Source organism: Eptesicus fuscus, chromosome 12 (genome assembly GCF_027574615.1).
Source record: "Eptesicus fuscus isolate TK198812 chromosome 12, DD_ASM_mEF_20220401, whole genome shotgun sequence".
In the NCBI taxonomy this organism is placed as follows: domain Eukaryota; kingdom Metazoa; phylum Chordata; class Mammalia; order Chiroptera; family Vespertilionidae; genus Eptesicus; species Eptesicus fuscus.
In genome coordinates, this window is record NC_072484.1 from 24,104,362 (window position 1) to 24,132,227 (window position 27,866).

Here is a 27,866-nt window from a genome sequence, read left to right on the forward strand (position 1 = left end):
ACAGAATAATAGAGGCCTTTTTTATTCTTTACTTCATTGGTGGAGATTTCCTGGAAGTTTTAGGATATCTTCCCTTTAATTTTTCCTAGACACTCTGATTTTACTTATGTCTCTCACCTTTGCTTTCCCTCCATCCCCCACTGCAATGGTAACTTGCTTCAGGCTCACTTTGCTCTAGTGCCTAGGACAGTGATGGCGAACCTATGACATGCGTGTCAGCACTGACACGCGTAGCCATTTCTGATGACACGTGACTGCATGCCGAGGATGAAACATTTGCTGCTCCTGAGGATGAAACATTTGCGACTAGAGTCTTGGGAGTTAGTTTTTTCCTCAAAGTGACACATTACCCGAGTTATGCTCAGTTTTTTGGTGAAGTTTGACACACCAAGCTCAAAAGGTTGCCCATCACTGGCCTAGGAGATCCATCTGGTCTGCCACCAGAACTACTATTCCTGGTGCTCCCCTCGCTCTTGGTTTTCCCTTCCTGCTCTGTCTCCATCCCAGGGCCTCCCACTCTGCCAAGTCTTCCAAGCCGTCAGCTCTCCCTCTCTGCTCTCCATCCGGTGGCTTGGGGAGCCAAGTTCCCCAAGCCACTCCACTCTCTGCCAGCTCTCCCACTCTGCTCTCTGCCGGGCACCTTTGTATGCAAATTAACCCACCATCTTTGTTGGGTTAATTTGCATACTCACTCCTGATTGGCTGGTGAGCATAGCGGAGGTATGGTTAATTTACATGTTTCTCTTTTATTATATAGGATGGGTCAAAGTGGCAAGAAGAGCTGAGATCCATCAGCCTTCTCTCTCCAAATTCTTTTTTTCATTAATTTTAAAATATGTTTTTATTGGTTTCAGAGAGAGGAAGGGAGAGGGAGAGAGATAAAAACATCAATGCTGACAGAGAATCTTTGATTGACTGTCTCCTGCACGCCCCGTACTGGGGATTGAGCCCGCAACCCGGACATGTGCCCTGATGGAATCGAACCCTGACCTCCTGGTTCATAGGTCAACGCTCAACCACTGAGCAACACTGGTCGGGTTTTCTTCCTCTCTCTCTCTCTTCCTCTCTCTCTCTCTCCCCAAATTCTATCTAAAGTTATGGTAACCAAATAATTTTTCACCCACACTGAAACACTTTCCAGAATTATAAAGGGTGCCAATAATAATAATACTCCAACTAAACTGAGTCTGTTGGTCAAGGAATAAGGCAAACGGGGATACCAATGAAAGATCTACAATTCTGGAATCCTTGTCCACAGTGAATTTTCATGAAGCTACTGGCCATCATCAAGCCATTGACATTCCACTAATAACACACTGGTCAATGCTGCTCTGGTTTACAGATGCTGATTGTTATTACTGAAACAGAAATTTTTAGGGGTGAAAAAGACAAGTTTAGGAAATTTTAGAAATTAAGAGGACCATGGAAGAAAAACAGGGCTGCAGAGCAGCAGAAGGTATATTTCCATAGAATAGGGAAGCTGAAAAGCTGCAACAGGTACATTTCCATAGAATGAAGGATTTGGGAACAGCAAAAGGTCTATATTTACAAAATAAAATGAGGGAGGAGAGGAAAACCTCACCTGTCCCCTGTGAGGTTTGACCTTTGAGCTCAGACGTTACTATAGTAACCTGTCTAAGGAAATAGTGACCTATCAGAAGGAATATCAAGGCACAAAGGTCTGCAACCTTTATAAACTGCAGGGAAAAGGAACTCAGTGGGACTCTTCCCCCTCCCCACGTCGAAATCTGTGCTGTGAGATTCTTTCCCCCTCCCCACATGGGAGTATGTACTTGTTCTTCAATAAATTTCCACCTTTGCTATACCACCTTCCATCTGTGGTTTTCATTCTTGGATTCCCATGGACGAAGAGCCCTGGAACCATTCTGCCCAGGGGGAACACTGCATGTTCTAGTACAAAAATTCCGCTTTATTAGTATGTCATTGCAAGCTGTGTCAGGCTGTACCTCTCAAGTTAGTTAAATAAATATGTAATATAAAAATTTTTATACATCTTAATTTTCTACTATTTTTTCCATAGCAAAACATTTTTGCCTATGCTTAAACTTTACAAGATTAATTAAGAATAAATTGTTTCTCACTTTTTTTTCTTTCTTCCTATTTGTATACCAGCTATGGCTAGGAAATACCAAGGATTAACCAAAAGATTTTTAAAAATGTCTTTACTCTCCTCAATGCATCTTTTGCATTCTTTTACATTGTATCTTCAAACACCTCATCTGTTTTTCTTTTATAAGCCAGAGAGAATTAAATTATTAAAGAGTCAGTTTAAAATGTCAACAGAAAAATCCTTATCCTTCCTCTTCATTGATCTTGGGCCTTTTCAAGCCTCATTATCTAAAATATATTTGCATAATTCATTTCGATTATCTGGAATAAAATAACTTGAATTTGATACTAATATAATGTAATTTTAATAAGGAAATAAAGCCTAAAATTGTTAGCATTACAGGAAGCTGCTATCCTTGTGGCAAATGTTCTGCTCTATGATAACCCCAAACATTGTGCTAATAAGATGCATTAATCAACCAAATATTTATTGATAACCCACATGTCAGCTCACCTTATGATGCAGGATGATGTGGCTGGTCTCTCACACACATAATAATAATAATAGTAATAATAATAATAATAATAATGTTTTCATTTTAACCTTTCCTTTTGCTATGACAATTTCTGTCTCTAACATATTTTTTGTATTTCCATCCATTTTAGAGATTAACTTATTAAGAGGTTTTTTTTTCCCCTCTAGTTTTATACATATGGGCTGGAATTATCCAGTATATCTTAAACTAAATGGTTTGACAGCTCTTCTAATACATTTCAGAGTAAAGATTTGTGCAAAACAAAACTGAATATATTTCTTTGAAAAAATATTTTCAGTTTTGGATTGCTCCCCTGGGCTTTGATGAAAGCAGGACATTTGCCTGTAATGATAATAGATAATGTCATTTCCAGTGACATCTGGGTTTGGTAACTTAAAGGAACAAGTGGCTGCAAAGTTTCATTATATGATTTTCACTCTCAATAAATACTCAGGGCCAAAAATAAATCAGGGTGAGCTACAGGGAAATCAGGCAGCTTATATAAAGCAAAATTAAGTACAGTCTCATTCACTATTGTTATTATTAACTAGAGGCTCAGTGCATGAAATTTGTGCATGGAGGGGAGGCCCCCTCAGCTCAGCCTGCACCCTCTCCAATTTGGGAACCCTCGGTGGATGTCCAGCAGTTGGACATCCCTCTCACAATCCAGGACCACTGGCTCCTAACTGCTCACCTGCCTGCCTGCCTGATTGCCCCCAACTGCCCCCCCTGCCTGCCTGGTCACTACCAACTGCCCCCACCCGCTGGCCTGGTCGCCCCTTACTGCCCCCCCAGCCTCCTGCCACCAGACTGGTCGACCCTCACTGCTCCTCTCTGCTGGCCTGGTCGCCCCTCACTGCCCCCCCATGCTGTCCTGGTCGCCCCCAACTGGTCGTCCCCACGCAGCCTTCTGTTCAGTCATTTGGTCACTCCTTGCTGCACCCCCTGCGGCCTGGTCGCCCCACACAGCCTGCTGTTCAGTCGTTTGGTCATCCCTTACTAACCCCCCTGCCAGCCTGGTCACCCCATGCAGCCTGTTCGGTCGTCCATTCGGTTGTGATGGTCACTTAGGCATATATATATATATATATATATATATATATATATATTAAATGTTTAGCACAGTGTCAGTCTCAGGTCATGTTTACTTTCTTAGGTCAAGGAGTAGCAAAAAAAAAAAAAAATTCCACTCTTTACTGAGATTTTTATTTTAGTTCTTTCTGGTAAGTTTCTGACAAGATTTTATTAGATTGGAATTAGCAGCAGCACTCATTAGCACTTACCATGTATTGCCCACAGGAACAGAATATATCATGGGCAAAGATTGTGTGTGGCGTGGGCAGGCCCTAGGAATAATATCAAGGATAATTAATTTAACTTGGAAGTTTTGATGATTATCAGACAGACAAATCTCAGAAGATTTCCTAGGCAAGTTTGTAGGCCTCAAGGATATTCTATGAAGATAATCCGGGAAATTATTGTTGACAGCATTTGGAATGAGGGCTTTAAGGAACAGTGTAACAGTCTGAATGAGTGTTGACAGCATTTTCCTTGGTACATCGTGTCTTTTTAAATTTAAAAGAGCATTATAACTTGCAATCTAAAAATATGCAGGGGAAAACCAAAGTCTTCCTCTCTTTAGTGCCATTATCCTGAAGTCATTGTTAACAGTACAGTATATATTATTGCAGAATCATTTTACACATGCACACAAACACACTGAATCAGCAACATAGATATTACTGAGGTGTGTGTGTTTTGTTTTTGTTTTTGTAGAGAAATGGGATGGATAAATTACACATACATTTTCTATTTTTCAGAAATGGCTCTTTCTATTTTTTCTGCAACTTGTTTTTTATTTTTTTTACATTCTCTCTCTCTCTCTCTCTCTGAGAGAGAGAGAGAGAGAGAGAGTCTAAGTATTTTTGAAAGAAAGATTACTAGATAAAGTATTGTTGGGTGGAAGAATTTTAAATGTTGATTGATAATAACAAATTGCAAGAGAGCATGCAAAAGCCAACAAGAGAGAGGGAACTCTTTGGGGATTTTAACCTTCCAAGATTTCGTGCACATCTGATGGGGTCCATCTCCTTGCCAATTCATTGTTTCCCAGGCTAGACTGACAGGCAAGCACCTTCCCTACATCACCCCAACTTCACTGCACATGTGCCCAGCTCTCCCTTTGTTCAATCCTTTCCCCCAGTGATCTGCAGGGAATGGAACAGTGGTTCATTGGGGAGCATGAAGCTGCCCAGATACCGTCCTGATAATGCCTGGCCTCCCCATTGCTCTCTTCTTATCCTATATAATAAAGAGGTAATATGCATATTGACCATCACTTCAACATACAAGATGGCCGCCTCCATGTGGTCAAAGATGGCTGCCCACATGTGGACACAAGATGGCCAGCAGGGGAGGGCAGTTAGGGGTGACCAGGCTGGCAAGGGAGGGCAGTTAGGGGTTACTGGGCCAGCAGGGGAGGACAGTTAGGGGTGACCAGGCCAGCAGGGGAGGGCAGTTAGAGGCAATCGGGCCAGCAGGGGAGCAGTTAGGCGTTGATCAGGCTGGCAGGGGAGTGGTTAGGGGGTAATCAGTTTGGCAGGCAGGTGAGCGGTTGGGAGCCAGCAGTCCTGGATTGTGAGAGGGATGTCTGACTGCCCATTTAGGCCCAATCCCTCAAGGGGTCTCAGATTGGAGAGTGTGCAGGCTGTGCTGAGGGATACACACCCCTCCATGCACAGGACTCTAGTCCTATATAATAAAGATGGAATATGCTAATTGACTGTCACGCCCTCACAAGATGGCGGCACCCACAGCTACAAGATGGTGATGCCCAGTCCCCTCAGCCCCGCTGGGAGCCTTGGGTCCTCCTGTACCCACCACTGACTGAGGCTCAGGCAAGCAGGGCTGGCCCAAGATGCAGGTAAGCCTTGGATGGCGGCTGCCCAGCTGCCCAGGGCCGGCCCAAGGTGCAGGTAACCAGGGCTGGCTGAGGCTTGCACTGCTGGCAGTGGCAGCAGCAGAGGTGTGATGGGGGCGTCGCCTTCCCTTGATTGCCGGGTTGCCTCCCACCCCTGAGGGCTCCCGGAATGTGAGAGGGGGCAGGCTGGGCTGAGGGCCCCTTCCCTCTCCAGTGCATGAATTTTCATGCACTGGGCCTCTAGTTATTAATGTTAATAACTGGCTAGTTACAATGATAACACTACAATTCAATTCAATTCTGACACTGTCTACCTGGAGTAAGCATCAGGACCCCCCCCCCCCCCCCCCGCCACACACACACACACACCAAGTTAAGGGCTCAGTTGCACATGACTACCCCCTCTTCAGATACAAATCCAGATCTTTTGTACTTCTGACCATCTGGCTATAATTCTGGGGTTCCCACAACTCCCTTCTTGTGTTTGACAATTTGCTTTAGTGGTTCACAAAAGCAAGGAAAGCACTTTCATTACTATTATTCATTCATTATAAAAAGATACAACTCAGAAACAGCCAATGAAAATGATACATAGGGCAAGGTGTTGGGGCAGGGGTACAGAGCTTCCATGCCCTTTCCAGGCATGCCACTCTCCCAGGATCTCCATGTGCTCACCAACTGGGTTTTTATGGAAGCTTTATTACATAGGAATGATTGATTAAATCATTGACCATTTGGTGATTAAGTCAACCTCCAGTCCCAAGTGGGCCTGAAAGTTCTAACCCTTTAATCATACCTTGGTTCCCTTGGCAACTAGCCCCACCCTGTGGCTACCTAGGATCCCCAGCTGCCAGCCATTTATTAGCATACAAAGACACTTATCATTTCAGAGAATCCAAGGGTTTTGGGAGCTCTGTGATAGGAAATGGGATCAGAGACCCATGTCTTTGTAACATGTGTTTCATCATTCATTTCTAAATGTTTTGAAATTCAGCTGTATTATAGTGTAGGAAAGTGGGAGTCCTGAGAAGGAATTCCTGGTGAAGTATATTCATAAGAAATACTGAAAACTAAAACCACTGTCTTTCAGGTGTTTAAATGTACTAGTAAGCGATGTCTATTATCAATCCTCATCCCTGGAAAAGGGAAGAAGAAAACCTCTGAATGAGTGAAAGATGACAGGTTAGTGACTCTAAGTCATTTAAACTGTTTTCTGGGGATATCAATCAGACATGAAAGTTTGAGACTTGTTTCACGTTGTTGTTATTAAATGAGAATTAAAACCTATTTTATCAAATAATATCAGCTATTTACCTTGATTACAGTAACCTTATCTGGTTTCATATTATAAATGTCATATTGTTTTCCTTCCAATTAAAAAATTAAATCAAGTGCTGGTTGTCAGACCATTTGTTTTGAGCAGTTTATACTATTCTTTTAAATTAAGTACATAGAGATAATCTGATCATAACTAATGAAATTTAAAAATTCTTTCCAATTTTTCATACATGAGTCTTATTTTATTATTCTCAAAAACAGAACACCAAACTTGACACACACACAAACATATACAAACATATATTTCAAAAGAATACTATACTTTCTATCATATTCATTGCTTCACAAATAATTTCTATTTTAGATATGCTAAATAAATACAAATTAAATAATAAAAAGAAGAATATTGATTTATCTTTTTTATAACTTACCAGGAATTGATAAATTTTTATCATGTTTTCTCTAATACACTTTATAAGAGGTACTAGAGGCCTGGTGCACAAATTCGTGCACATTGGGTCCAGCCGGCCCGCCCCAATGGGGGCTCATTGGGCAGAGCCAGCAGGGGGGAGGGGCTGCATGCAGTTGGCCGTTGGCCCCACCCCTGATAGGCCCCCGGCCTGCCCCACTCCTGATTAGGGCTTTGGGGGCCTATGAGGGGCTGGGCCAGCCAGGTGGGGGGGCCAATTGGGGCCCGGATCAGGCTGGTTGGCTGCCGCAGTGTGTGTCATAGCCACCGGTCATTCTGGTTGTTCTGGTCATTCTACTGTTCCGGTCACTGGGCTTTTATGTATATAGATTCTGTAATATGGATATTTTGATGTGCATTATAACATTTCTATTTGTATGGAAAAATTATGTCTCATTTTTTTCTGATAGATAAGATGGGTTTGGCTGATGATTTTAAAAATGAGGGCTGGCTTTGCCAATTAAGTCACTCAGGGTTCTGATTAGTTCTGATTTTTGATAAAAAAAAGAAAAATCTATTAAAGGCAAGTAATATCTTTAGGCATTTTAGAAAAATATTTTATTTCCAAGGCATATAGAAATTAACACTATTTTGAGGAAGGCTTTGTCAAGTTCATTGCTGATAGAATCATTAAAATATTTTTATGATAGATTACCATGTGTTTTGGGATTATATTTAAAAAGTTCATATAATTGAATGACATGGCTATAATTAAACTCCTCCAATACTGTGTACTTGTTTATGAAAATAAGATTTCACAGTTATTATATATACAAAAAAAGAATAGAAATAGAATCCATGACCAGACTCATGTCCTTATAGCAATTAAAGAAATATATATGTTTTTCATAAATTTTCACAAATATATGAGTTGGGAAATAGTGTCACTTATGCCATTTAGCAATATATTTGCAAAAAACTTTACTTTTATGTTTAATACTTATTTATCAAAATTTGTAATTTATAATAGATTTATAATTTTTAATCAATTATGAATTACCAATAATTGCAGTGTTGTTTCAGTACATTTTTAAACATACAAACCTTGATGGTCATCAGCAATAGAAAAAAATTCAAGTTGCTATGCATATTTTTAGGGCTTTGAAGAATGTCAAATGAGTAATAAAAGAACTTTCAAATATAAAATAAATTATTTTAGGATAAAATTCTGTAGGAGAACCATAATAAAAATTTGATTTCATGCAGTAAAAAATATAATAAAAAGATGCTGACTCTCATTGGAAAATTTCTTCTTTTTAATGAATAATGCTAAATTTCAAAATGCCATTTGTAGTTAGATTCCTTTGGATATACTTAAAATATGATGTAACAGTGTTATTACATCATTGGATTCAATTTAAAATTTATGAGGAGATCAATTATTTTTCAAAATTAGTTTTGAGATTTGGCAGCCAAACATTTTAAGGCCATTGTCTTGGGACTCCACTTCTAGGGAAACAGGTTCATGTGTGGGCAGCAGAGGGGCTGCACAGCATCCCAGCTGCAAGTGGTAAGGATGCTTTGAAAGTAGGATGGGCTGTGGTAGAATATCTCAGAAAAATCCTTTGTCATGCTGGCCGCCAGCACAGCTAACCTCTTACCTTGGTTTGCATGGCTCTTATAATAATACTCCAGTTCCTACAATTCTTGGCTCCTACTATTAAGGAAAATTATGCAAATTTTTCCCTTTTGTGTCATGCTAGAGCTGTGGTCGGCAAACTGTGGCTCGCGAGCCACATGAGGCTCTTTGGCCCCTTGAGTGTGGCTCTTCCACAAAATACCACGGCCTGGGCTAGTCTGTTTTGAAGAAGTGGCGTTAGAAGAAGTTTAAGTTTAAAAATTTTGGCTCTCAAAAGAAATTTCAATCGTTGTACTGTTGATATTTGGCTCTGTTGACTAATGAGTTTGCCGACCACTGTGCTTGAGTATTCTTTAACAAGCCTCCTTGAGGTTCACCTGAGGTTCTAGGGACATGCAGTCCACTGTGAACTTTCTGTCCTGTATCTGAGCTCGTTGCTATGATAGCCACTAGCCACATGTGTCTACTGAGCATTTGAAATATGGCTGATGCAACTAAGAAACATAATTTTTAACTTTATATAAGTTTAATTAATTTAAATTTAAGTAGCCACATGTGACTTAGCCACTATATTGGACAGAACAGCTCTAGTATAATGGACTTTAGTTTGAGTCACTATTTACTATTGATTAGGGCCCAGCCTCTCCAAAGTTAAATGTTAACTTCTAAAAGATTGATAAGTTGCAAATGAGTTCTGTCTTGTACTACAGGGCAATAAAACTGTTTTATTGCCCTATAGTGCATTAATTAACAATCTTATTTCAGTATTTCTTCTTTCACTGACAATATGTGCTTCAATCTTTTAAACTCTCCTTTTAACCAGCCTTATCATCCTATTTCTGCCAGTAATGGATTTCTGCTATTAATTGACACAAGTTCCATATATACTTGTGAGAAAGTAGTGCTTTTGAAGTTTTGAAAATTTTACTCTGATATTGCTTCAAAATTACCATTCTTAGTAAATATCTTAATTATTAGATTGAAGGGGAAAATAGGTATCAAATTTTGATATATAGATACCAAATTTTGACAAAATATACCCATACCACCACACGCACCTATTAGTCAACTAGAAGTAGAGAAATTTGCCCTAATTTGACAAAAGATACTTCCAGAAAGATGTGATAATCACTACATGCCAGCTGTAAAAATCTTTAAAGTGTATTTAGTAGAATAAATACCTAGAGTCTTATTGACCATTTATAAACCTATAGTTTTATGCAGTTCATCTAGCTTTCCAATATTCTCACAACATATGAAAAAAGAATGACACCTGACTCTGGTCCTAAAAGCAGGGCCTGAGTGGAGGGCAGGTGGGATGGGTCTAAGAGAAAAGAACAGAAAGGGGGACAAGTGGCTGAAATTCCTTAGGACTTATCTCATTATCCTTTCAAACTCAGGTAGCTTCCACTCTCTAATGCAAATGAACAGACAGGCTAGACAGTTCTGGAGATTTCCTAAACATCCCTTTGCTAAGGCCAGAGAGGATGTAACTCCTCCTCTGGGTCCCTGCCCCAGTCGCCCACTCTATGGTCCCCCAACCTCACCCCGATTCTTCTCCATCTCCATCTCCATCTCCATCTCCATCTCCATCTCCATCTCCATCTCCATCTCCATCTCCATCTCCATCTCCATCCTTCCTCCCATCCTTGATTCCAGGCCCTCTAGGTTAGCTGCTGCTAGTGTAAACAATGCTGACTGCCAGTTACTAACTTCGGCAGAGTGGGATTGGGCATTTCTGGACTGAAACACTGTTCCATTAGTAAATTCAAAATATTAACATGAATGGGTAACGTCCTGCAGGGTTTCACCAATGCTGATTGTAGTTTAAAATGTTAAAAACGAGGGCACTGCATGTGCATTACAAGCTAGTGGGAGCCTTGAGTTGTTTGGTGGTGGGAAGTTTCTTAATGATTTAATCCAACTAAATATGGAGTATAAGAGGGGCGGGGCAAGGAGGAAGAAAGAGTGTGAGATTTCATGCCAATAACTTCAACAAGTAAAGATTGTGTTTCATTTCATAGAGGAAATGAGACTTCGATTCTATGGGGAAAGAAAAAATAGAATTTAGGTAGGAAGAAGGGCAGAACAAACCATCAATGGTTTTCAATGGGCATCTGATTGAAAAAACCCACAGATGAAACTAGAAAAGAAAAGAAAAAGGTCTGTGAGACCAAGCCCAAGGGGGCACATAGGAAATCAGAGAATTACCTGGTAAGGTCAGGCACCAACCTTCGTTCCTGGAGCAAAGAGTTGCACATGCTATTGGTTAAACCAGCGATGGGCAAACTTTTGAGCTTGGTGTGTCAAACTTCGCCAAAAAACTGAGCATAACTCGGGTAGTGTGTCACTTTGAGGAAAAAACTAACTCCAAGACTCTAGTCACAAATGTTTCATCCTCAGGAGCAGCAAATGTTTCATCCTCGGCATGCGGCCACGTGTCATCAGAAATGGCTACGCGTGTCAGTGCTGACACGCGTGTCATAGGTTCGCCATCACTGGGTTAAACTCTAGAGCAGGAGTCTGTACAAGCTGGATAGTAGTTATTTTTGGCTTTGCAGGCCATGTGGTCTCTGTTACAACTGGTTAACTCTGCCTTAGTGCAGGAAAGCACCCATAGACAATACATAAACAAATGGGCATGGCTGCATTCCAATAAAAATTTATTTACAAAAATAGATTGTGGGCTCACAAGCTATAGTCTGCCAACCCCTAACCTAAAAGAAAAATATTTTTTACAGTCACTGAAGAATAAGGAAAAGAACTCAAGATGCTCCTGAAATTGAAGACTCCAGTGAATGAAGTGCATGAGAATAATTCCCCAGGAGAAACAAATAAGAGACTTTGAGAAGAGCAATTTTCAACCTTTTTCATCTCATGGCACACATAAACTAATTACTAAAATTCTGCATCACGCCAATGAATATATATTTTGCTGAGCTGACAATAAATAGATATAATTTTGATTCGCTCACACTGGATGGCTATTGTGTTGACTGTTGTCATTTTTATTTGACAATCTAAGGGAAAAAAAGTCAATGCCCCCGACTAAATAGTCAGGTATTGCATGTTTTAAAAATTCTTGTGACACACCATTGAGCCTGCTGTGACATGCCAGTTGAAAACTGCTGCTCTAGAAAGTGCATATATCAAGCTTCTTAGTACTTGAAAGGTTATTTAGACCTATTGGAAGAAGATTTTTGTGACATATCCAGAAAAGCCATGGTGTATTTCAGGTGTGGAGAATGTGGTTCTCTCAGTAAAAGCAGGCCTGGAACAACGTTCCCTGGAGACTGTGGGCCAGGCCTGATTTTCATGCAGGGCCTCATAGTTCAGTAATTAATTATACTTTATCGATCAATTGTTCATTGGCCATTTTCTTCAGACAGTGTTCTTGCCATGACGAGATGAAGATAAATGACAGCTTAACAGATTTACAGAACTTTAAAAATACCTTAAAATAAATAAAAGTTGTGAAATATGAACAGGAAATTGAAGCACCAAACACTTTTGTGTTGAGGGGGTAAAAATCAATATACAAAGTATATGCTCTCTGAGGAAGAGAGTAGGTAAAGGTTTCAACCAGAATCTTTAAAAAAATGAATAAAATAATAAATGAAATGCTGGTAGAAAGTGTACTTGTTTGGGGAAACTTAGGAAGCATAAGACACAAAAGCAAAGAAACAAAAAAAGGCAACAAAATCAAACAATAAGGTTTTAGAAGGTGAGAGGTCTATGGAAATATTGTAAATATATTCAAGAAGTTCTATAAAATGTTCAAAGTGACAAAAGCCTAATAAAGCTAAATTCAGCAAAATGATGAAGTCTGATCTCTAGCAAGTCCAAGAATAAAAAAACATCAAGACTTGAGGGGAGCATGGAGCAGCTACCTCAGGAAGCAGAAAAGCAGAATTAGAAAAACACTTAGCTGAGAGAACCACTCGAGTTGCAGTTTATTATAAAACTCAGAAAGACCTCAAGGGAACTCTTGTTTATTAAAAAAAAAAAAAAAAGGAGTTTGAAGTTTTGAATAATTGCATTAGGCAGCTGAACTAACTGGCGAATCAACAGAGTGAGAAGCTAAAATAAATCAGGAATGACAGATGATATATATCTGCTGGATATAATCTTTGTTAACAATAGCTGGAAAAGACTGAGGCCATTTCCCATCCACACTGAGTGATGAGGTGTCAACCAGGCATGAGCTGGAAGAACAAATAAAGAGCATGAGATTTGCTCTCTGCGTTCAGCAAAGCTCTGCTGGAAATGAATGCAAAATCTTGCAGCACAATGTAGGGATCCTGAAAGCCCATAAAGATATGGCTCTGTGAAAGAAGCTGATTCAGGAAAAGAAAAAAACAAAAAACAAAAAACAAAATGGGGAAAGAAACCGCTAAAGCAATCAGCTGCAGAGGAGATGAAAACTTACAGGCAGAGAATTCAAGAAATGGAGTGGTCGGAGGGGCAGGGAAGAATTACAGAAAATAAAAATATCCACAAGCAATTCATGATAAAATAAATAAATAAAGCCCATCACTGCTAAAGAACAATGCTTCAAAAACCAGAAACTCTAAAACCAAATCCAGGAAGACTTGATCCCTAAACGGCCCAAAATAAGTACATAAATAAATCAGTGGGCAAACTGCATTGTGCATTAGAATCGCATCGCAGGCTTGTTGGAACGAAGATGGCTGAGCCCCAAAGGGGCTGAGTTTCTGATTCAGTCGACCTAGGGTGAAGCCTAAAGATTTAACCGTTCTCTGGTTATGATGATGCCACTGGTCTGAGGATCACACTAAGAACCGTGCATATTAGAATCGCCTTGACACCTTTTAGACCCATTCACTCAGGATCTCTGTGTGTGGGGCTCAGGTATTGCTATTTTTTTGCAGCATCTCAGATGATTCCAGCACAACCAAGGCTGAGAAACTGCAGTTGGCCAAGATGGTTCTTTCTACCAATTCACTGATATTGGCAACGTATTACCTCTCATCCCTGATGATGACATTCACCTTTGATGTCTTTCTTTTCTCTAAGAGATTTGTCCAGAAATGAACAAGTCCAACACATGGGCCTCCACCTAGTCTTAGGGAGTCCTCTGACGTATCAGTGGAATGGTAACTGCCTCTGTGTGGATTCTGATGAAGCTTCATTGAGAAACTTAAGGAGCCACTTTGATGATAGTTCATGCCTTTAATTCTGGTGCCAGAAGCTGCCACCTCTCCTTCTACCCTCCCCACCTTTCCAGCATGATCTCATCAAGGGGAGGAAGCCCACTTGGACTTCTACCTGAAGCCTGGGGAGCTCACCTATTTTTTACTCTTCCTTCTACCTCTGTATTTTTGCTGTGCATTTCTTTCCAGACCTAAGTAAATTACCTTACCTTTAACCAGAATAAGAAACTTGCCTTCTGACTCTATAAGCATAGACTTGGACATTCAAGTTTTAAAATATCCAGACTTTCTTGGTCAACAAAGAGCATATTATCTGGTCTCAGATCAATACTTCTATCTTTACCCCCAAACCAAATCCAAGTGGCTCTTTACCTCCAGCTTTTGCAAGCTCTTTTTCAGCTTCAGGTATATTAGCACCCCCTCTACACATGCATGCACATGCCTGAGGACTCACACACACATGTGCAGACACATGTGCATACACATGTACTGCTCACAGCAAAGGACAAGTCCAACATTCACTTGACTCAAATCACTTTTATTGAGGGAAAATTTATGTACAAGAGTAATGCACAGCTCTGAAGTACAAAAATTGATGAGTTCTGACAAAATAGAATCAAATAGAAGATTTGCATCATCTTAGAAAGTTCTCTTATGTCTTCTCTCAGTTAGTTCAAAAGGCAACCTCTGTCCTGATCTCCATCACCACATATTAGTTTTGCCTGTTCTTGAACTTCATAGAAATGAAATCACACAGTGTTCTCAGTTGTGTCTGTTTTTTTTTTTTTTTTTTTTCTCAGCATAATGGTTCTGAGATTCATCCATATTGTTGTGTCTCAGAAGTTTATTCTTTTATGTTCCTGAGTATTTATTATTTCATTATTTGAATACAACAGAATTTCTCCATTTTTATGTTGATGATCATTTGGGTTATTTTCAGATTTTGAGTGTTATCAATCAAGCTTTATACATATTCTTGGACAAGTCCTTTTGTGGACTTATCTTTGCATTTCTCTTGGGTGCACTTTCTCCCAAGAGGGCTATAGCATAACCATAATGTTGAACTTAATAAAATAATTTTTGAAGTTGATTGTGCCATTTTACACTCCAAACAGCAATGTATGAGAGGGCCATAGCTCTACATCATCACTGACATTTGGTGTGGCTAGTCTTTTTCATTTTAACCATTCTGGTGGTTTTGAAGTGGTAACATTTATTATTTTTGCAGAATTGTTTTTCAATGCATGCTGACCTGAAATTGTCCATATTTCAGTCAAGTTATTTGATGCTGACGTTTGTATTTAATTTTTTAGAAGTTTTCTACAGATGGAAATCATCTTTAGAGCTGCATTTTTGTTCTGTGTTATGACCTGACTCACTTATTTTTAATTATTTATATCATGTAATTTTAAATAATTTGCAATGTTATGGAAAGAAAATAAATGCCCTGTAAATAAAAATAATTTAAATTTAATTAACTATTTTTTCAGAAAAAAAAGATGGCCTAGAAGAGAAATTAAAACAAAATGAAAATGTTACTTCTTCATTAACTATTACTAGAATTGTTTCCATTTGTTACTGCTATATGTTTTGATTTCCTTCTGTTATCGCATTTTATTAATTTTTGGCATGATATGAATTTAAAAATCTGTTTTAATAGGTGTCCTGCATAATATAATTGCTCAAAATTTTTGAGAAAAATTGGTGTGTATAATTTATAGCAGTGATTCTCGAACTTTGGTAAAAATTCATTTTGGTAAAATACAAAGGCCCAGGCCCCCTTTCTTGCTTCAAGAAACTTGGGCATGTGTAGTCTTTATTAGTTTTTCAGGTGATTCTGAGACACACTCAAGTTAATAATCACTGCTCTAAAAGTATATTCCAGCATGAAAGAAAAGAACATCTTAATTATAGTGCAGTTGTCAGCAGTGGCCAACAGGTGGCTCACTGGATCACAACACCATTTAGGGAAATGAGTCGTTTGCCTATCAAGGCATTTCCAAAGAAATAAGTAGTAAATAGAAAGACTACAGTTATTTCTGAAGAATGATTCTCTTTAATGCTTTTTAATGTGGGACTCCTAACAAGTCTTCTAGATACACATGTAGAATTTTTTATGTTGGCCTACATTTCCTCTTCATAAAAATTCAGTTCTGTCAAGATAAAATGCTCTCTGCATTATACAGCACTTGACTTCAACAGAGGTCAGGAAGTGACTCACTCTGCTCTGGTTTGGGCTTACAAGGATAGGTAGTCTTACAGGTTAACAGTGGGAATTACTTCAAAGATTAAAAAGCTGCCTCGTAGGCCTGGATTTAATTACAACTGATCAATTGCAGTGATTCTGGCAGCAAAGTTAGCTTGCTTTGAGTTTGCTGAAAAAGAACTTGCTATTTGGAATTGTACGGAGTGTTCTTTTTGGGTGACAGCTAGGCCTGCATGACTACTTCATGCAAATGCCCCACCCCCACCTAGTCAAGGTGACAGGGTTCAAAGCAGGCACTGATTTCCCAGACAGAGTTTAAATGTCCAATTCAACTTGGAATTGTTCCATAGTCTCACAATTTCCAAATAAAGGGCTCCAAAGAAGCATGAGGAGTATACTTTTATTAACTGATCATTGGTAAACATTTCCTGAATGCCCACTCTGTGCCAGCTAATGAGTAAGGCCTGAGAGTTAAGACACAAGAGATATCATTTAGACTTGGAGGCAGACAAGAGGTCAACAAGCTCTAGTTATGTGATACTCCTCACACCTGTAAGTGATGGGTGGCTGCCTTCTGTTTTCACTGTCACACCCTTGTTGCCCATCACAGTGCCCAGCCCATGGCATCTACTTAATATTTTCTCAATTATGAACAATGAACAGTTACATAATTCAAAGGATGGAGTATGACCTTTGGAGAAATTCCTTTGGGTTAGTTTCCTTTGATTATGTATACAGAATTATCTCTACATTTGGGATTTTATAGTGGAAACTGACACTCTCCTGCCCACCTTCCCTCACCACTCACTTCTAAGCTATAGGAAATTTACTAAGAATACCTAAGACTCAACACCTGAGGGCTATTTTCCTGGGCCTTACATTTACCCAGTTGCTGCCGGAAGTCCCCCAAGAACAGCCTTCAAACCCTGTGACATCCAGGTGTTGGGGAATAAATACTCCAGTGTTTTTGCTTTACCAATGAGATAACTGAAGTTGTCTTACACTGTCTCTTAGAGTTCCTCAATGAGATAGAGTTTCTCTAATTGCCCACAGTGGTAACTGGCTTAATTAACTAGATTTTTCTCATTCTCTGCTTCCCTTTCCCTTTCCCTATTGGTGGTTCCTAGCACAACTCTCAAAGAAAACACTCAAGTCCTTACCTTGGGGTCTACTACTGGGGGGACTCAACCCAGCAATAAACATAAGCTGTCCATGTGCAGATAGGTGAAGGTGGGGAGGAGTGTTGGTGATGTGTACAAACATGGAAGCATGAGGGAACTTGAGACCAAGTAGTGAACAATTGATGGAACATAGGCTACATGGGTTGGAAGTGATGATAAGGGATCTTGTATGCTAATCTCAAAACATCGGCATTTTTTTGAAGGCAATAGGGATCCACTAAAATATTTTTAAAAGGAGGGAAAGGGAACACTTTATGATCCAGCTGTTAAGTACAGGCAAATGCAGATGAAGCTAAAGAGTGAATGAAATAACCCATGACAAGGGGGTACTACTTTTAGAATCTGATAAAAATTACAATCACCTCCACATAAAACTGCATATAAACACATACACAATTTTGCAAAGGAATTTACAGGTGTTCACTGACCCCCTTTAAAGCATAGCCATGCATCTCCTTAAGGTTTCTAGAAGAGCAGTTAGGAACGCAAACATTGAGTGAGAAGACCAGAGGATTAAGGAACTGAAGCCTTCAGAACAATCACATTGACGTGTAGACAGGAATAAAGAAGGTAGAATAAGAAGCTGTCACTTGGACAGGAAAAGTCTCGAAACTGAGTTTTATAGGGAAACAACAAAAGATACTCTCTGTTGAGCTACTTTGGATTAGTAGGAGGTGACAGAGAGCATCACTCTCTAGTTCTCCCTTTTGTTGTTGTTCGCACAAACAGGAAGAAATGGTAGTCGTCGGTCAGGACATAGTTCATGACAGGAAACATACCAAAGGCTCCCAGATGAAATTTAGTTAATAAATGTATTACTTGGTTCTAACAATGTTAGTTATTCGGTATTTTTTAAGTTAGTTGTCAATATTTAAAAATAAAGAAATTTCTATATTTTCTTGAAAAAAAAAAAAAATCAAAGCATGTAGGCCAACAGTCCCTACCAGTTTCCACTGTCTGAGTAGTTGTTGCCCCTGTGGATATTGTACGAGCTCTCCTATTGGCCACACTTTTTTACTCACTTACATTACCGGCCTGGCTTCCATAAACCTTTAAATTTTGTGGGGTTTTTTGTTTTGTTTTGTTTTGTTTTGTTTTGTTTTGTTTTGTTTTGTTTTTTAAGAGCACATTTATTAAGGCTGGGGACAGTGAAACAAGGAAGGACTTATAATAGAAGAAGCAACAGGACAGAGCGAAGGCGGACTGCTTTGGCTCACTGGGAAGTCAGAGAAAAGGCGACCTTTGAGGCAGGTTCAGGCGACCTTTGAGGCAGGCCTGGGATGATTTACCACTGCCCACTGCTCCTGCGGTTGTGGAGACCCTTAGAGTTTAGGAGATATGGCAAGCCTGAGAGAAAAGAAAGGCATAGACGTGCTCCCTGGAGAGAGAGTGCTAAACTTTTAAATCTTTTCTTAAAAATATATTTTTATTGATTTCAGAGAGGAAGGGAGAGGGAGAGAGAGAAACATCAATGATGAGAAAGGATCACTGATCGGCTGCCTCCTGCATACCCCCTAATGGGGATCATGCCCACAACCGGAATCAAACCCTGGACCCTTCAGTCCACAGGCTGACACTTTATTCACTAAGCCAAACCAGCTATGGCCTCTCATTCCCTTTTAATCTCCAATTCATTTTCAGACCACATAACATTGGGAGCAAGTTCATATTTTAAGAGGACTAAGAGGAATGAAGGTTAGGTAGTTAGGAATATCAATCTTTTGACCAAATAAATATCTGGATTATCTTGTCTGTCGCAGCTCTCATCTTAGATATACTTGCACATCTGGGGGTGCACCCACACTCCCATACACACACAGTGCTCCCTTGGTCACATTCTTTTCTCCAAGTTTGTTTAACAAGGTACAGTCCCATTTGAGGAAAGAAGCAATTGGACTCCTCATGAATAACATCACATTCACAGTAGAAAGGAAAGAATAAAAAAAGCAAACCAGTTATTGTCCAGTTGGGAGTATTGGACACCAGATGCTCAGGCAAGTCCACAGAGAGTTTTTCAAGTTGTCAAGAATAATGTAGAACCTTTTCCGAAATGTATCAATCTTTGTCACCCAAATATGTGTTCATTCCAAACTAAAAACATGCTGACAGCCCTAGCTAGGAAACAAAATTTTCTTTATGGGCTCTCTTACATGTTTTCAGGTAACAACCCCAATCTTGGCAACATGGGTTCCCCCACTCCACTTGAATTTTCTTCACTAAACATATCACTACATAACTCACTTGTTTATTATTTGTCCTAACTCCATACCTCCCCTCCACATACCCACAAGGATATAGATAGACACCATGATATTAGACACATTGTCTATTTTGTTCACCACTCTGTCCCCAGCAACTAACTGGTTCCTAGTATATCATAGATGTTTAATAAATATTTGCCAAGTGAATGCACAAATGATAATGGCAACTTCAAGTGTATGAATTGCAAATGAGAGTTGAGTGCAAGAACACAAATAAATAAGGATCTTGAAAAGCATTTCCAATATTCAAGAAATATCTTTACCACATTTTTTAATTATTTAGGGCAGTGCCAATATTCTATCTGCTGGATCTATAAGGAACCCTATGAAAGGTTATTTTAATACATAAAATATGTAGGTTTTCTTCCCCTTTTCAATAGAAAGTTTATTCATGCTGCCAAACTAAGCATAAAATATGATGTGCATATCAAGTGATTAGACACTGAGGGTAGGAAGAAGATATGAAATTGCATAGGATGAAATGCCAGCAATATCTCTTACCAGCTGTGAGATGTGCCCACTTTGGGTAGGGCCAGGGTGAGAGTGAGAGAAAATCCAAAATGGCTAAATTAGTACATATTAATTTCTCATGTGCTCAAAGTGCCACTTCAAGGTCACGAGGGACCCAGGCTCTTCCTAGTTTTTAGCTCCAGCATGCTAATGTGTAGTTTTTGTCCTCAAGTTCACCTTGTAGTCCAAGATGGCTGCCACAGGTTAAAACCATTGGAGGATCATCAAGGCCTAAATAAGGAAGAAAGTCAGAAGGGTCACAAGTGCTTATTTCTTTTCTTTTCTTTTTTTTCTGTTAATCCTCACACGATGATTTTTTTTAAAACGTGTGTGTGTGTGTGTGTGTGTGTGTGTGTGTGTGTGTGTGTGTTTAGGGAGAGTGATTTTTTTTTTTTTTTAGGGAGAAAAACATTGATTGGTTGCCTCCTGCACACACTGCGACCAAGGCCAGAGATCAAACCTGCAACCCAGGTACATGCCCTTGACTGGGAAACAAGCCTAAGACCCTTCGGTCCTGGGCCAACAGTGTCACCAGTGAGCCAAACTGCCAGGACAAGTGCTTATATCAAAAAGGCTTCTCCCCTCATACTCTCAGCTCTGCTTATGCATCTTCGAGTTCTATACTACACTTATGCTTAAATTTCATTGGCGACGCCTCAGCCTAGCTTCAGGAGAGGCTGGGAAAGGCAATTTTTTTTTTTTTTTTATTGAACTACATTGCCACCCAAAATGGAATTTTGGTTGTACTTCAAGAGAAGAAATGGAGAACAGATATTGGGTGGCAACTTGTAGTCTTTAACATGCCTCAGGTAAATTCTTTATCTCTTCAAGCCTCTGTTTTCTCATCTGTGAGACAGGTGTAATAGAATTGTCAAGAGCACTATATAAAATAATGCATATAAATTCTGTGGTACAATGCCTAACAAATATTAAATATTTTATATAGTTGTTATTATTACCATCCTTGACCTCCAAAAGTTTAGCATTTTGTAGGGGAAACAAGTAAAGCATTGGAAATATATAAATGATAGTGAAATTCAGTAGAGGATGATGTCTTTAAATCAATAGGGCAGGTGAGTATTACAGATATGAGCAGGGAGCATGGGGTTGGGGGGATTTTAGCTGTGCCCTGTGAAGAAAGCAGGGTATAAAAGGAAGAGAAATGATGTGCCCTGAAATTTCTTCAAAAGTGTTTTTTCAAAAAGCCTTTTTATGCTTGTACAGTAGTCCCTTCTTATCTGTGGGGGATAGATTGAAAGACCCTCAGTAGATGCCTAAAACCACAAATAGTACCAATCCTATATATGTTATCGGTTTTTTTCCATACATACATACACTTTACGAATTTTCATTGGTATAACCGGATTGCCAGCATCACCACTTTTGTGCTTTGGGGACATTACTAACTAAAACAAGGGTCCCATGAACACAGGCACTACAATATAGCGACAGTCAATCTAATAATCAATATGGCTAATAAGTGACTAGTGATAGAGTAGCATCTACAGCACGGAGAAGCTGGACAAAGGGAGATACTGTATACATTCTGGGTGGGAGGGAGTGAGTTGGTCTGAGATTTCTTCCGCTACTTGGAACAGTTCAAAACTTAAAACTTATGAATTGCTTATTTCTTGAATTTCCATTTAACATTTTCAGACTTTGGTTGACTTTAGGTAGTTAAAACTGCAGAAAGTGAAACTGCAGATAAAGGGGGAGGGGAGGCTATTGTACTTCAGTTTGTTGAAGACAAAAAATTAATATAATGCCATTGATGGGAGTCACATCTTCATTCCAAGCCAGTTAGCAGCTACTCTGTGGTGAGTAGGGAGGAAAGTGTTGTTTTGCTATGTGGGTTTCTCTCTGATTTATTCCGCTCTGTAGAAGGCAGAAAAAAAAGAAAAAGAAAGAAAAAGAGACAGTGAAGAAGATTTACCCAAATGGGGAATTTCTGTATGGAAGGCAGCCAGGGGAATAACTCCTATAATTAAGAACCCATAATAAACAGCAGCGAGAGTCTCTTACTGTGGTAAATGATTTACGTAGAGCTAGACCAGTGTTGCTCATGTGGTTCAGGGACCAGCAGCATCAGCATCACGGGATGGGTTGTTGGAAGTGCAGATTCTCGGGCTCCACTCCACTCCCGAATCAGAACCTACATTTTATCAGGATCCCCTGATGATCTGTATGATCTGTTTGAGAATCACTGGTATACAACACACTCCTGCTCTCAAGAAGTTAATATTTGGGGAGATATAAGACATAAGCCCATTAAAATGAACAAAACAGTGAATGCACAGAACATTTCAAGTGATTCCAGGAAAACAAGGGGCTTGTAATAAACCTATCTGAACATTAAAACTGTGTGCCAACCTGAGAGAATATCATGAGAAACAGTTACTACTTTCCTGATATCCCTTTCTTTTTCTGAGAATGGCACCATCTCCTTCTGGTAACTTCTGGCTCTCAATCCACCCACATTGTCCTCATATCATCATGAAATAAAGTCTTTTATCTGTCAGCCCAATACTGTTCACTAGCACGGGTAGGTTGCACACACGCCCTTGGAAGAGCCTGTTTTTTTTGAAGAATACTCATTAATTATAGGAGAATTGCTAGGTCTTTGTTGGTGGTTTCTGCTTGCTTTGTTAGCATTGTTTTCATGATGTTCCGCACCACTCCTTGTCCTTGCCACAGCTCCACACGCACATTTTGGAACTCAAAATGTTGAATTATCACTGTTCTAGATCATACCTACACCCAATACTTACTAGTAATTCAAAGAAAGAAGGATGTCACCAGTCACAGGTGAAACTTTCATTTCTTGGTAAATTGGAGACTGTGAGACACAGACCCCCCCAAAAGACCATCTTTTAAAAACAAAAAATGAATTTTGTTTTCATATTTAACAGAGAAGATTCTTTCTGAGCAATATATGTGGAAGCACCACTCATACATTTATCCACTCCCATTTTAGGAAAGCCCATTTTATACTCTGGTAATTACAGTCTACAGTACAACTTTTCATTATTCAGTTTTCTATGACCTAGAAATCCATAAATTCCAGTTTTTAAAAAAATATATATTTCTATTGATTTTCTACAGAGAAGAAGGGAGAGGTACAGAGAGTTAGAAACATCAATCAGCTGCCTCCTGCACACCCCCCACTGGGGATGCGCCCGCAACCAAGGCACATGCCCCTGACCAGAATTGAACCTGGGACCCCTCAATCCACAAGCCGATGCTCTATCCACTGAGCCAAACCAGCTAGGGCCACAAATTCCAGTTCTGTGTATAGTAAGTAATCAAGACAGACCAGGCACATTCCATGAAAAAAATTTATAGGTAAGAATTTGCTGGTGTCATTTCACCAATAAATGCCATTAGTGTGTTTACCAAATGGTCTTATCTTCAGGTCATTACTACATTTACATGGAGACTTTGACTGAATTCATTATTTCTAGACTAGAGGTCCAGTGCACGAATTCTGGACATGGCCTGCAGGATAGGGCTGAAACTGGCTCTCTGACATCCCCTGAGGCATCCTGGATTGCTGAGGGACCCCACTGGTGCACGATCAGGGCCAGGGAGGGAACTGGGAGGTTGGTCAGCTGGGGAGGGACTGCGGAGGGCTCCAGGGCATGTCCAGTCCGTCTCGTTCAGTATTGATTGGCCAGACCCCAGCAGCAAGCTAACCTACCAGTTGGAGCATCTGCCCTCTGGTGGTCAGTGCACATCATAGTGAGCAGTTGAGTGGCCTTAGCATATCATTAGCATATTACTCTTTGGTTGGTTGAACAGACGACCAGACACTTAGCATATTAGGCTTTTATTATATAGGATATCTTTACTAAGAAGGGAATGGTTACTGGCATGCTGTTGTTTTTTGTCCCCTAAGAAACCTGCTAGAACTCCTATAATTTTCATTTATCACTCTTAGTTTTGTTACTAATCTAACCCAGAAATCTGCAAGCTATCCTCAACACCATTCTCTCCTTTTCCATCTTTATCCAATAAGTCACTATGACCTACATCCTACATCAATTTTGAACCCATTTTTTTTTCATTGTCACCATAGTTCCAGCCTTTATAATCTCTCAGCTAAATGTTTCAATAAGCCAGATCTCTTGGTCTATCTGTCCACCTCTTAATCTCTTCGCCCTCCAATTTACTGTCAAAATGGTTTCCAGAGTGATCTTTCTAAAATATACAACTGTTAAGCTGTTCAGCAGCTTCAATGATTCCTGTCTGGCTAGCTATTGCTACATTTATAAACCACCAGAGACTAAGGGTTTCAATACAGCAGTAATTAATTTTTGTAGATCATGAGGCTGGATATGTGCTAATCTCAGATTGGCTTTTTAATGCATCTGTGGGTCAGTAGCGGGTGCTGCTCTAGGCTAGTTTAGGTGAGGTAGCTTAGTTGGAGCAACTTCATTCCACGTGTCTCTCAATCCCTTCCTAGGACCAGCCAGACTGACCTGAGCATCTCTTTATGGCAATGGTAGCAGCAAAAAAGCACAAGCTCCAATGTGCAAATCCATCCCACACCCCTGTTGGCATATGCCCCCTAACTTCCCAGAGTTAAGGGATATTACAGGTCATGTCAAATATATATACAGGGAAAAGTAAAATTGGGGCCAATATGCAGTATACCATATCTCCTATTTCCCAAAGGACAAAACCCAGGCATGATCCTTGTGTAGCCACTGAACAGGGGAGCTTTGTGATCTCCATGTTTTCCTCCCAGGTGTTTGACTGTTCCATCCTCAGAGTTGCTCTTGTCACTGACAAGGTGTATATGTCTAGTTCTTAGCACACACTGTAATAGTGTATTTACAGCTTGGTCTTTTCAATAAGACTAGGAACTCCTTGAGAGCATTATGTCTCCTTCACTTTCACATCTCCTGGCTCTGAAGTTGTTTTAAAAATCTTTGTTGAATTGAATTGAATTGAGTAGAAATGAAAGTACATCTCCTAGAATCTGAACACATTTTGTGTTGTAGACGATGTTTCTAGCAGTTCTGAGAAATTCAACCAGGTGTCTGAGGGGTTGAGAAGAAACCTGGGAAGCAGTTCTAGTCCCTGAGAAGTTGACTTATAAGAGAAAGGCAGCCCATCAGTTTGAATCAGTGGTTGAGTGTCGACCTATGAACCAGGAGGTCACCGTTAGATTCCCAGTCAGGACACATGCCCAGGCTTCGAGCCCGATCCCTGGTAGGGGGCATGCAGGAGGCAGCCAATCAATCATTCTCTCTCATAATTGATGCTTCTATCTCTCTCTCCCTCTGCCTGAAATCAATAAAAGCTTTTGAGAGAGAGAGAGAGAGAGAGAGAGAGAGATTCCCAGGTCCTAGAGAGACTTGAATATTAGGCAGTTTGTATGTCAGAGAACAACATGAGTTTCAATAACAGAATTCATGTGGAAATTGGGAACCTGCCCCAGGAAAAAAGTTTTCAGGGGCCTACTACCATTCACGAACAGGAAGGATTTCATTCTAAGCACCAGAGAACTGTGAACATTTCAAATATCTCCTTCCTGAGGTCAAAGTTCATTCTAAAGGACTCAAAGTGGAATCAATGACCCCATCTTCCAGAAGAGGAGGCAAGTGGAGAAAACAAACTGACCATTTTCTAGCAATTCTTAGAGCCATGGTACTTATGAACCTTGTCAATGGAATACTATGCAGCTGTAAAAAAGAAGGACTTTTACCCTTTGCAACAGCATGGATGGACCTAGAGAGTATGATACTAAGTGAAATAAGCCAGTCAGAGTAAGACAAATACCATTTGATCTTACTAGTATGTGGAATATAATGAACAAAATAAACTGATGAACAAAATAGTACCGGAAGGATGGATACATGGCCAGTGTCCAAGGGGAGGGGGTGGGAATGTCTGGATAAAGAACGTGAAGGGATTACCTAAAGATCATACATGCATACCCATGGATATGTACACCCATGGACATGTACACCCATGGACATGTACAATAGTTTGGTGGAGGCTAAGGGAGGGGGAAGCAGGGGTGAGTGAAGGTAAGGAAAGTGTGGGGAAAAGGAGGATACCTGCAACTCTATCAACATTAAAAATATTTTTTTCAGATTCAAAAAGAGGGAGAGAGAGATAAGGGAAGAGAGGACAGGGAAGGAGAAGAGAGGAGAAGGGAGGGGAGGGGAGGGGAGGAGACGGGAGGAGAGGGGAGAAGAGGGGAGGGGAGGAGAGGAGAGGAGAGGAGAGGAGACAGAGACAGAGACAGAGAGAGAAAAGACCCACTACCCCCCACCAACCCACTGCCGCCTCCTTAACATTAAACATTTTTAATAAAAAAAGAACCTACAATGAAAAAAAATTTACACACACACACACACACACACACACACACATCTCTAAAGAATTTTGATGAGATGACATATGGTAATATGGCTAGCTGGGCTTCCTTGAATAATATGTACAAAAAGAGGAAATAAATCAAAGAGCTTATCAAACATCCTTTAAATGGTCTAACTTAATTAGTATTATAAAAATATAAAATGGAGTCTCAATAGGAGAGAGGAAAGTGTCAATGCTGATAATTTCTCATAATTAAAACAAATATGGCTATTGAAATCTGCCTATTCAGTCAGTGGATGGGAAAATAGAGTACCATTTTTTTTGGTGTTTTTTTATGGGTAAGGACTACAAGTGGCACTCAGAGTCTCTACTCACATGCAATTGGCCAGAACTCATCACATGACTGCTGCCAGCCTAAAGGGAGGCAGTGGGATGTAACAACAACAAAAAAGAGAGAGAACATGGATACAAGGGAGCACTTGTGGTTTTGGCCACTGGTACACTTCTATCTATCTGCCTTCAGGGATTAGGAGACCATTTCTAGAGCATGATCATCGCAGGAATTAGCAAGCCTACGTGTATGTACATGACTGCTCTGTATCCTTCATCATGACACCTCCTCCTCTGGCCCATTCATGCAGGGCCACATGGGTTTAAGGGTACGTGGGAACGGGGGATAAGGAGCATAGCAACATGGTAGGGGGAGTAGTTGTTTTATTCTTTTTCACTTTAATTTATAGAGGACTGCAGAAGGCCCTTTTTATGTGTATACTAGGTGAAGGAATATAAGAAAAAATAGCCAAATCCACCTAAAACAAAGGGCTCTGTTCACAAGGCTGAGCATTTTCTCGCCTAACAAGGGAAGCAATGAATGTGTACTTTCTCACTCAACATTCTTGGGCAGAGGTCCCTGAAAACTGTCTTGAGCTATTTTCAACTTTTGTTGCTTAACGTTTTTAGAACTATCCTTTTGTCCCAAAGTGATGAAAAAATATTCAACAAAATAATGAAAACTATATAATTACTAGAGGCCTGGTGCATGAAAATTCATGCACTGGAGGGGTGTCCCTCAGCCCAGCCTGCCCCTTCTCACAGTCTGGGAGCCTTCAGGGGCGGGAGGCAACCCGGCAATCAGGGTAAGGCGATGCCCCATCACACCTCTGCTGCTGCCATGGCCGGCAGCACAAGCCTTGGCCAACCTTGGTTACCTGAGCCTCGGGTGGCCCTGGGCGGCTGGGCAGCCACCATCTGAGGCTTGCCTGCACCTCAGGCTGGCCCTGGGCAGCTGGGCAGCCACCATCTGAGGCTTGCCTGTGCCTCGGGCCGGCCCTGGGAGGCTGGGGGGCTGAGGA

At 40.3% G+C, this 27,866-nt stretch overlaps 1 long non-coding RNA gene across 1 annotated transcript in view; it reads left to right on the top strand.

Annotated features, from left to right (window-relative positions):
- The window catches only part of LOC114231389 (uncharacterized), a 54,979-nt gene extending 29,130 nt beyond the window's left edge, over positions 1-25,849 (top strand). Inside the window, exons 2-3 of the long non-coding RNA XR_008557787.1 lie at positions 6,617-6,708; positions 25,726-25,849. This is a non-coding gene — a long non-coding RNA (uncharacterized LOC114231389). The remainder of the gene's footprint in view (positions 1-6,616; positions 6,709-25,725) is intronic.
- Positions 25,850-27,866: the final 2,017 nt, after the last annotated feature.